The 12392-nt window shown below is 36.7% G+C and overlaps 1 long non-coding RNA gene across 1 annotated transcript; it reads right to left on the bottom strand.

Moving 5' to 3' along the window:
* Positions 1-1673: 1673 nt before the first annotated feature.
* On the bottom strand, positions 1674-4758 carry LOC147584630 (uncharacterized). The gene is made up of 2 exons (XR_015255701.1): positions 4473-4758; positions 1674-2058 (listed from the first exon to the last, which is right to left on the bottom strand). It is a non-coding gene; the product is annotated as an uncharacterized LOC147584630 (long non-coding RNA).
* Positions 4759-12392: the final 7634 nt, after the last annotated feature.

Raw genomic sequence — 12392 nt, 5'->3', positions numbered from 1 at the left:
AGATTAGAAATTGGAGTTCAGAATGGTACCTCTGTGTCCTGAGATACCACGCCCTCCTACCCTCCTTTTAGGTACTGCAGAAAAGGAAAATAATCTAAGTCACATTTTAAACAAATTTTTAACATTTATTTTATTTTTAAGAGAGAGAGATAGAAAGAGATAGAGAGAGCTTGAGTGGGAGATGGGCAGAGAGGAATGGAGACACAGAATCCAAAGCAGCTCCGGGCTCTGAGCTGTCAGCACAGAGCCTGATGCGGGGCTCAAACCCACAAGCTATGAGATCATGACCCGAGCCGAAGTTGGATGCTTAACTGCCTGAGCCACTCAGGCACCCTTAAGTCACATTTTTTTGTAGTGAACCAGAGATCACATCATCTACTAGGAAAGCTTCAGGATTGGTGTAAGAGTCAAAGGTGGTAGTATTTGCAGAACGTTATTGAAAATTTTACACTTTAAGCAATTATAAGTTAACTGTCTTTCCAGGAAAGTGATCTGCTTCCTGTACGATGTTTCTCAACCTTTTTAATTTAGGACCCACACTATTAATTAGCACTATATTTAAAGTGTTTATCACATCTCAGAAATAAACCCATGCTTATAAGCTCAACTAGTGTACCACAAAGGAGGCAAGAATATGCAATTGGGAAAAGACAGTCTCTTCAACAAATGAGGCTGGGAAAACTGGACAGCCACACGCAAAAGAATGAACCTGGACCACTTTCTTACACCACACACAAAAATAAACTCAAAATGCATGAGAGACCTAAATGTGAGAACTGAAACCATAAAACTCTCAGAAGAAAACATAGGCAATAATTTCTTTGGCATTGGCCATGGAAACATTTTTCTAGGTATGTCTCTTTGGGCAAGGGGAACAAGATTAAAATTAAACTATGATTCAGTTCTCATCTGAAATCCTTCTTTGAAATGGGGGCAGGGAAAAAGAAGAAACAGTCATGCTACAGAACGAGTGTGCCAGGGACAAAATAACGTGAAGAGGGTATAAAGAGGGAATGCAGTTAACGAAGGGATAGAAATGCTATGTGTTTTCTGGGTTGTAAGAAGTAGAAGCAAATCAACCCACATCCTGAATACCAGATCCTCTCTTTGAACTTAATTTGGATCATGACACCGAATGGTGCACACTGGCCATTTTTTCACTGATACTAAGTCAGATCAACCGACGCATCCCTATGGGAACCACTTCCATCATCCAGGAAAATGGGAAGCACAAATGATGATTATGAGATTCCATTTGGCAATTTCAATACTGCATGAACATGTGGGTCAAGATTATACCCAGATTGACTTACAGCAGAAATGCGATATGTTCACTTTGTCTTCTGGCATCTGACAGGTTAATCACTTTCTTATATTGCTTATATATCAATATGCATCAATTATAAATATATGAACATCAATGTTTGTGTTTACATATGTAATTCACTTGTACCAAACTAGTAATGTGGGAAAAATTCTAATAGAGGTTTAATCTGTATGCTCCCTTGAGAACTTCAGAAAGGCAGAACAAGACATCAAGATACTTATTTATTAATAGGCTTGAGGTAGCATGAATTAAATAATGAAAAACAGGAAAGGGATATTAGAAGGTGTGCAATATGCGAAGCATCAACATAAATGAACAGAAGGAAGGAGAGTCGTAACATTATAGATGGTCTGAATTTCTGCTTATTTATTTACACTGTCTGAAAAAACACGGTAACAAAGAATGCATACCACTGGCACTGTTTGCAGCGGCATGAATAAGATGCATAAATAATGGATGACAACAGATGCACAAGAGCAGTGCCTTGGTAAATGAGTAAGGCAGAGACAACAGGAAGGCTTTAATGGTCTAATGTACCTATCATTTCCATCTCTTCAGAGACAAATTTGTTTTCTTAGTTTTCTCTTTCTTTCCCTGAAAAGGGGTTTGACATTAGCAGTAAGAGCAGTACCCCTTATGTATTATTTTCCTTCAAAATGATCTTTCGGTTCAATTCCAAAGCATTATGAGTGGGTGTTAGATCCGTATTGATTACGTCTCCATGTACCTTACTGAAATGCATTAAAATGAAAGTGTTAGAGTCACTAAAGTTTGGTTGAACTAAGGAATTTCATATTTTCTTAAAACGGATACACAGAAATAAAGAATATAACGTGTATGTAATGTAAAGTTTATTCTATGATTCAATGTCTAATTTAAGTCTGGCAATGCTTAATCAAAAATGATTAGAATGCAACATTAGACATTTAGCAAGACATCATTAAAAATCAAAAGACATTTTTGTTCTGTGTTAACTTTGACAATTTTTAAATTAATTGTCCTTCCATATCCTATTTCTTTAGAAATCCTTTAAATAACTATAGAAAACAGTCATAAAAATTTATTTTGCCCAAGATTCTACTTCCCCTACAATTCATTACTAAAAAGTCTGTTAGAGAGTACAGATTGAGGATTAAGACAAAGAAACTAACAGTAGGAAATTGGTAACAAATGTTTAGTTTATGATATGGTTAAAGAATATTTGAAATTTCTTTGAGCAAACATACAGTTGATTTATATTCTAAGACTATTCATCGGAGTTATAATTATGTTAAAATATTCATTCTTTAATTTTTCAAGACTGACAAATCAGTGTACGAATTTCAAGGTATACGACTGAAATAAAATATGAGATTGATTACTTTAAACACTGGTTTGAGAAAAAAAAACAGGAAAATGTCTATTTTCAAAACAAATTTTTTTGTGACACCATATTGCAAAGTTTTACATTGACTTACTAGAAACCTACTAGAGTAAAGGAAAACTCTTGTGTATTTTAGGACTAGGCCATATCTGTAAAACTATAACTAAAAAAGATGAGAAGAAAGAATAATCACTGTATCCAATATTATAAAATCTGTACATACAGTTAGTCTACCGAATATAAATCTGGAAATATTAAAACAAAATAAATATTCTAATTCACCAATGATCATATGCATATGCAAATTAATATATTAATTATTTTTAAGGTCATCCAAAAGTACCATAAAAGTGAATAAATCTTATGGAAATATAAATTAATATCTCTAGGGCATTGTTGATGGCATGAGAAAACTACAAAGCAATCAAAAACATTTAATCAATATGTTATAATTTAGACATGAATATTTTGTTTTGCCACTGAGTATCTTATAATAGCAGGAAGCTATGAGTCATACTTATTGTAGCAAGTACGTCATAACAGAGATGGATTTATTTGCACCCCAGACGGATTTTATTTTCCTCCAAAGTACGTGGTCCATCCAAGCTCAAAGTAGAATGGTACCAAATCTACTTTTGACCTTACCTCTATTCAAAGACTTAAATTAATACAAATTTATGTGGAAAACTATTAAATGAAATTAAACCTAAGTCAGTCACAGGATAAACGTCACACATGCTATTCTTAAAATAGCTTTGTATCATCTGTCCTGCTTGAAGCTATTATTACCTGGAAGAAAACCTACAGGAAATAATTCACTTATATTTTTTAAATAAAGGTAATTTTATAGTATAATTTTTAATGTTCAGATTGCCTTGAACACTCGAGATGAAGAAAAGGACATACAATATTGACTTACCATAAAAGTCTCTGGCTTTTATGGTCATTTATGGTCATTTTTTTTCTTTCTTTTTGCTCTTTCTTTCTTTCTTTGTGTGTGTGTGTGTGTGTGTGTGTGTGTGTGTGTGTGTGAATCCTCACAGCCTGCTTCCTACTTTATGCAAGACTTTGTGCTACATGGAGTCCCATCTCTCCCTTAAACAAATAAACAAAAACAGTGTGTGGTCTCTTCCTTCCTATGCCCTTTGAAGTCAAAATGAAATCAGAAAATCCCAAAGGCAACTGAATGTATCTTACCATCAAGTATTTTGAAACTTGAGTGGATGATATAAAAATGAAAGTTTAAGGTTTGCATCTGAGGTTTAGTAGTCCAGTAAGTGATGTCCTAGGAAGGCTGAATCTGGTGGCCACATTCTCTGAATCTTCCCGTATATCCCCATTTCACTGAACCAGTTTCTAATTCTTTCCTGTTCAGTGTCTTAACCTTTAAGTAACCTTTATCTCTCAGAGTCCTTGAATGGAAGAGCAATTAATTTTTATTAGCATAAGCAGAAAAAAGCAGTTTATTAGGATAATAATAAGAAAGGTATAGATGTGTCCATTTCCCAGTCCATTTTAACATCATTGGCAAATGAGGGAATTACCTAAGACTGAGAACACAATTCTCATCCCCCTTCCTATCTACCCAATCTTCATTGTATCTACACATAGAATTTGGTTAGAGCTAAGCTTAGAATAGAAGCTAAGTGTACACAGGAAAAAAATGACATAGTAAAAGGATTGCCAGACTTATTTATATCAGTAATCTTTTTGAGTATTTTCAAAGGAATGGGTTCTGAAGGTGCTCAATCAAAAAAAAAAAAAATCAAATTGGATCCTTACCAAAACCTCTGGTTAATTTGATCAGTTGGACTTATTTCTAGTTGTTTAATAAGCCTGTTGTCTAAAAATTAGTCCCAATGGAAACCCATGAGGAGTACAATGACAGAAATTCATTGTATTTAAGGTAAGAAGGATATAAGAACTTTGGAATATGGAATGTTAGAATGTCTGTCCAGATTGTGACCTGATTAACCATTCACTATGATTCTCCCAGACCATTCCTTTTATCCAGAGATTAGATAACTTTTATCCAAAGAGATTACAGGTAAGCGATGCCAAAGTAACACAGGTCTCTCCCAAAACACTGGGATTGGCAGTATTCCTGTTGTCAGAAACCAAAGACATGGGATTTATTTACAAGAGGCAAAGGTCTGTTGTGGCCCTAATGAACAATAGGGCCATTAGAATCATCAAAATTATAGGACTCATAGATTATTGTAGCTATAAACCGACCATGGATTTCCAAGTATCATAATTAATGTCCTCTCATTAAGGTACTATTATATCTCCAATATTAAAAAGTATTCTAGCTCGTGCATAGAGGCCTGATTGAAACCACCAAAATAGAGTTTTAATCCCCACTCAGTTCCCACATTTGAGTAAAATTATAGGTCCAAAGTCCTTTAAATAAAGGGAAGGTAGTAAAGATATTGCAAGAGCACCAAAAGCTAGTTCTATCAGTTTTTTCTAGCATTTAGCAAAGGTGTCTTATCCATATACAAGATTAACTGTGCACTTGTGATGTGAAAACACATTAGATACTAGCTTTATTTTCATTTTGAGAAAACCACAGTGAGAAATTGCACTGAGTTCAAAGGACAATGATTCTGCTTCACAGTATGCCATCGATATTTCCCCAGTTCATGATTAAAAAGTCCTCCTCAACAGGGGCGCCTGGATGGCTCAGTCGGTTAGGCGCCCGACTTTAGCTCAGGTCGTGATCTCCCGGTAGATGAGTTTGAGCCCTGCATTGGGCTCTGTGCTGACAGCTCAGAGCCTGGAGCCTGCTTTGGATTCTGTGTCTCCTCTCTCTGCCCCTCCCCCGCTCATGCTCTGTTTCACTCTGTCTCTCAAAAATAAGTAAATGTTAAAAAATAAAACTATAAAAAAAAAGTCCTCCTCAACAAAATATTTTATTGGTCTAAGTTCTAAACAATTACATTGTTTCTCTTCAACTTAATAATGCATGTTTAAATATCAAATTTGCATACTTGTTGCTTAGTAAATACTATATTCTTCATTGATGCTAAATTAGAGAACTTTCAGCTGTAAAAGTGTACTTGAAAAACACTTGACTAACCTAGTCATTCATTTCAAGAAAAAGTTTATAGAGATTGGGTATCATTTAGATTTGCTTTCAGCACAGTCCCTGTCTCCATGTGTTTGAACAGCTAGTTTGAAATAAACAATTCTAATACAATAATTGTAAAGATGAAGGAACCGAATTTGAATAATATTAATTGAGGCATTCTATATGATCATTTAAATTTTTTTCTATTAAGTTGTTTTATTATTTTTTAACGTTTATTTATTTTTTTGAGAGAGACAGAGACAGAATACGAGTGGGTTAGGGGCAGAGAGAGAGGGAGACACAGAATCCGAAGCAGGCTCCAGGCTCTGAGCTGTCAGCACAGAGCCAGACGCGGGGCTCGAACTCCCAAACTGTGAGATCATAACCTGAGCTGAAGTCGGACGGTCAACCGACTGAGCCACACAGGCACCCCATCTATTAAGTCGTTTTAACTGAAGGGACATTTGGAAACCAGAAGAATCAACCTCAAAGAAACAAAAATATTGATAGTACTGCAGTTTCTGGAACTTATTGTGTGATTTAATTTTTGTGACACTACGCCAAACAACCATCTGTTTAAGATATTCCTTACTATACACAATTCATATATATATATAAATATATGTATATTATATATGTATATATGTATATTTATATATGCATATAATATATGTGTATATCTGTATATTATAAATATACACATATTTGAAACTAAAGTTAATAAAAAAGAGTTTGATAAACTATCAACAAAAATGACAAGGAAACCTACTGAATGGGAGAAAATATTTGCAAAGGATATACCCAACAAGCAGTTAATATCCAAATTATATAAAGAAGTTCTATAATTCAACACCAAAAACAAATAAAGTACAAATAATCCAACAAAAAATAGGCAGACGACCTGAAGAGAGTTTTTTCCCCCCAAGGAAGACAGACAAATGGTCAACAGACACATGAAAAGATGTCTAACATCACTAAACATCAGGGAAATACAAATCAAACCACAATGTGGGGCGCCTGGGTGGCTCCTCTGCTTGCACTCTCTCTCTCTCATTCTTTCTCTAAAAATAAGTAAAGATTAAAAATAAGTAAATAAAATCTTAAAAAACAAAAACAAAAACAAAAAACACAATGAGATATCACCTTAAATGTGTCGGAATGGCTAGAATCAAAAAGACAAGAAATAAGCGTTGGAGAGTATGTGAAGAAAGAGAAACCCTTATGCACTGTTGGTGGGGAGGAAAGTTGGTTCAGCCACCGTGGAAAAGAACATGGAGTTTACTCATGAAAATTAAAAATAGAATTCTTTTTTTTTTTTTTTCAACGTTTATTTATTTTTGGGACAGAGAGAGACAGAGCATGAACGGGCGAGGGGCAGAGAGAGAGGGAGACACAGAATCGGAAACAGGCTCCAGGCTCTGAGCCATCAGCCCAGAGCCCGACGCGGGGCTCGAACTCACGGACCGCGAGATCGTGACCTGGCTGAAGTCGGACGCTCAACCGACTGCGCCACCCAGGCGCCCCTAAAAATAGAATTCTTATGATCCAGTAATCCTACTAAGTATTTATAAAAAGAAAACAAAAACACAAACTCAAAAAGATATGCGTCCCTACGTTTAGTGGAGCGCTATTTACGACAGCCAAAATATGGAAGCAATCCAAGTACCCATCCACAGATGAATGGATAGATCAGATGTGGTGTATATATACAATGAAACACTACTCAGCCATAAAAAAGAATGAGATCGTGCCATTTGCAGTAACATAGATCAACCTAGAGCAGGTAATGCTAAGTGAAATAAGTCAGACAGAGAGACAAATGCCACATGATTGTGGAATTTAAGAACAAAACAAACAAAAGACAAACAAAAAGCAGACTTTTAAATACAGAGAACTAGGGGCGCCTGGGTGGCGCAGTCGGTTAAGCGTCCGACTTCAGCCAGGTAACGATCTCGCGGTCTGTGAGTTCGAGCCCTGCGTCAGGCTCTGGGCTGATGGCTCAGAGCCTGGAGCCTGTTTCCGATTCTGTGTCTTCCTCTCTCTCTGCCCCTACCCCGTTCATGCTCTGTCTCTCTCTGTCCCAAAAATAAATAAACGTTGAAAAAAATTAAAAAAAAAATTAAAAATAAATAAATAAATAAATAAATAAATAAATAAATAAATACAGAGAACTGGTGGTTGCCGGGGCGGGGGTGGGGTGGGGTGGGGGGCGTGGTGGATGGAGGGAATGGTGAAATAGGTAAAGGGGATTAAGGGTACACTTACTGTGATGAGCACTGACAGTGTGTAAACTTGTGGAATCATCATATTATACACCTGCAACTAATATAGCACTATGTTAATTATACTTCAATTATACCTACATGTGTGTATGTGTTAGTCACTGATCCTCCCCCTAATAAAAGGGTTTGCTGTTCAATTCTGAGTGAGGAAAATTAACCAGTTTACTAGTTTCTATTAACAATACATACATGAATAAAATCAATTTTGACAAAGCAATTAGCAATATCTATTGGATGCTGATTCAGAGCATATACAGAGTTCTTGATAACCTTGTCCCAGGCCGGCAAGGTATTTTCACGGAACCTGTGTAGAGTCTTCAAAAGGTCATTCTGTCATCCCACCAAGCCAGCCACTTCAGCGGACCACTTCACGGTCTTTCAGCCATGGAAAGACTAGGGCATTCCATTAGCAGGAGCCCATTGTCACACTTCTTTTACTATGGAGTAAGTTCTTTGGTTAGAAGCAATGCTCGGGGGACTATCATGATAGCACACAGGAATTCTGTTAAGTGTACGGGTTGCTGTTTGGGCAGAAATATATTTGCAGGGAAGGCACATCCATATCCAGAGTAAGTGTCAATTTCAGGATGATCAAAATGCTGCCACTTCCATGACAGAAGAAGTCCAGGGCAATTCACCTGCCACCAGGTAGCTGATTGATCACACTAGGGAACTGTGCCATACCGAGGACTCAACGTTGATCTCTGCCGTTGACCGACTGGGCACGTGGCACCGGTAAGAGCTAGGTCAGCCTTGATAAATGGAAGTCCGTGTCACCGAGCCCGTGCATAACCTCCCTTCCTACTACCAGGGCCATTCTGTTCATGAACCCCGCTGGGCTATGACAAAGGTGGCTGGGTAAAGAGGCTGGCTGGTAATTACAGAATGGGTCATCCTACCCACTTAATTATTAAAATTCTCCTCTGCTGAAGTCACTTTTGGTGACTTCATCACTTTAGCCAACATTATTCAATTAAAAAAATTGAAGCATTTTTTTATCTTAAAAACTAAGATATAAGCCATGAAGGCAGATTAAATAGTAATGTCTTCTATTTATTCAAAGGCTTTAAACTTCATTTAGAGTTTATGCTTCCCAAAGTTCACATAGGTAAAGTTTGAGATAGGTTGGGTTGGGATAGAGGAATCCTGCTACTCAGAGCATTATACTTTTTTTTTTGAAAAAAACTTGGTGAGGAAGCTTAAATTTCAACCTCAAGGTCAAGGAACTGACGCTGAAAGTCCATCATTGATCTTTCCCACTGTGTCCAGTTACTATCATTTCATCTAATAAGGGACTCTGAGCTGATTTTCTAAGCCTAGGTATCTTTTTCAAGAGATCTGTAAACTAATCATAGCCACTTATTGAGTACTTTCTTTGTATTGGTCATTGTGACGGTGCTTTCATGTACTATCTTCTTTATTCCACACAACAATTCCATGATGTAGGTATGGACTCTCCTAGGAAGAAAATGAGACTGAAAAGGTTGAATAGCTTGCCCCAAATCATGCAGGAGATAAGTAGAATCAGAAGTCTCTCATTTGCGTCTGTCTGTAAAGTCTTTGTTCTTAATTATTATGTGATATTGCCTCCCACTGTTACAATTCCATTTTAGTAAATGCTAATCCCGTGAACGCTTTTTAAGAGGTGTGTGTGTGTGTGTGTGTGTGTGTGTGTGTGTGTGAGCACACATGGATATAAATGGCAAATGTATATTTGTGTTCATATTCATATTTGTAATGTGGTAGTCTATAAAATGACTGTTTTACTCTCTAGCACAAAATGCACATGAAAGTAAATGGTATGTCCCATCGTCAAGTACTAGCCTAGTCATTTTCACTCATATTAGATAGTTTCCCACTCATTACAACCATGAACGATAGGATTTATTGTTCCCTTTTTCCAGATCAATAAATTGAGTTGAGGGAATTAAGGTAATTTGCCCTAGCTGACATAGCTAATAATTGGAAGATCTGAAATCTAAGCCAAGGTCTATTAATTCCAAAGCTGGTGTACTACCCATGATAACACATTGCCTGTCTGGGTATTCATTATCTTGCTAACCAAATACCAAAAGTTTCTTTTCACTGGCGAACAGTTACTATTCTGTCTTAAATTGCCAGATACAATGAGATTTTTAAAGCCAAATTAAATAGAATATTCTTGTGCATGTTCTTGAGCTCCCTACAGCAAAGACATAGTGAAATGTCAAGGTGGCAGCCAGGCAATCTCAAATGAATTGCACTTTGCTTCTTGGACATAGTTAGGAAAACTCAGAACCCATAATAATGTTAAATCCATAAGCCCATTTCTGAAGTTTTTACTTAAGCTGATCTTACTTTAGTTCCACGAAGAAATAGTCTTTTTTTTCACAGGGGAAAAAACAAAACAAAATGCGTTATGCTAAGCTGCTACATTTTGCAATATATTTTATGAATGGATAATACCAGTATACTATAACCATGGCTTACTTTTTAATTTTAAATCCTGAGATTAATAGATATTTCTAAATATAATGATTTTTCCTAATTTTAGCAGACTAAGAGTTTTTTCTTTCAAAATCCGTATCCTCTTTCAATTAAGATAGCATATCACAAATACATCTTTGTACCTACTCCATGCTTTGCAACTTCAATTTTACATACTCAGAATAAGGTTCTTATCAAATACACCTAGAACATGAAGATAGTTGGCATAATATTGTTGTTATATATTATTATCACATTCACCGCTGCTGTAGAGATTTTCTAAGTTATTTTATATGTAAATGCCTCAATAGAATTTCTAGAACCATCGGAAGTAGCTCAGCAAATTTAGTATATTCTCAATGAATAAAAATATGAGCACACCACTTTTCCTCTGAAAAAGAATTACTGAGATACCTTGACACCCTTCTTAGGTACCTTTCTCTCCTTGAGTCTTTCTTTGGCCAATTTTCTTTGGGGTCTGAAGGTACTTGGGGCGTGATGTGGTGGGAGGTGGTATAACAAACAGTTCATTTAGTCAAGGAATATTTCTTGCCACACACTGTGTTCAGTTCTGAGGTAACAATGGTGAGCAAAAAGACAGTATAGTGCCAGGAATCCTACACGAGTAGAGGTATCCTACTACTGCCTCCTGCTCTGAACTTTTTTTTTTCTTTTAATTCTTAGAAAATGATGATGCAAGCAGTTAACTAGCCATTCTTTGAGTGGCACTTATATAAAGAATTGTGCTAGACTTGGCACAAACTCCCCGGGGATAATGTCTTTAGAAGTCCCATCTGGAAGACATGGAGGACAATGGGAATCAATGAGAATTGCATTCTGCAAATCATAGTAGTATGGGTTGGTTTGGAACATTAACGCCTTTTCATGCGGTCAAGGCACCACCTCTCAAAGTTTTGGGGAGAACCGCTCCAAGGTTTGGACGAGAATCAACAAGGCATTGATCTGGAAAGAGCTAGCCTATCAGCGAGTGAGTAGAATAATTGACAAAGAGATCACTTCATTGGCTCCTTAACAACTAGGCAGGAACTCAGGGCTGGTTTCTCCATGCCTTCGATTTCTGGGAGCAAGAGACATCCTAGTCTTCAGAAACAGAATCTCAAGCTGATGGACACATCTTTCCTTGGGCAGCACTGGATGCGATACGGACATACACACTGGGGAATTTTAGTTAGGAGAGGTAGGAAAGGTGGAAAACTCACCCTCGCACTGAAGAGCGAGACTCTACCTTAACTGTTTCAAGCACAGGTAGAATAGAAAGCTGGCACTGTCAGAAGTAGCATTCAATGTTTTACTCGCCAGTATCCAACCTTAACAGTACAGTATGTGTTAGGGTATGTCCTCTTGCTGATAGATGAACATGAGTTTCTTATGAGACAGGGTGTGGAAGTGTTTCACCCTACTAAGCAAAGAGATTCTCCATCACCTGGGTCTTAAATTGGTTTTCTTGATAATGATACACACACATCAATCCTATTTTTCTGGGGGAGAATATTCTAAATTGCTCGTTTTGGTGATGGAGTTAGGTAAAGGTAAAATGTTCTATGAAAGTCTTGCTGTCGGGTCAGGGAATAGACATCTAGATACATAAAGTGGCATCTCACCTTGTATTTGTGGAATACAATTGTATTTACGGAAAACCAAGTGTCCAGAGGGATCACTTTGAATCCTTAAGTACATTTCGTTGTATTTTAGGAAGGAAATTACACGCAGAAAAGTACATAATATACATTTTATAAATAGCTAGGATCTTTCGTACAGATTCTTTATAAAGATGCAAGTGCTTTACTTTATTTATAATTATATTTCTTCTGAATTCTTTTTTTCCCCGTTAACAAGAAGGAAAATTAATTGGCTTGTGAT

The sequence above is a fragment of the Puma concolor genome, chromosome A1 (genome assembly GCF_028749965.1).
Source record: "Puma concolor isolate L17-30 chromosome A1, mPumCon1.1.hap2, whole genome shotgun sequence".
Classification (NCBI taxonomy): Eukaryota; Metazoa; Chordata; class Mammalia; order Carnivora; family Felidae; genus Puma; species Puma concolor.
Note: the sequence above shows the minus strand (reverse complement) of the source record. Positions and strands in the feature narration are given on the sequence as shown.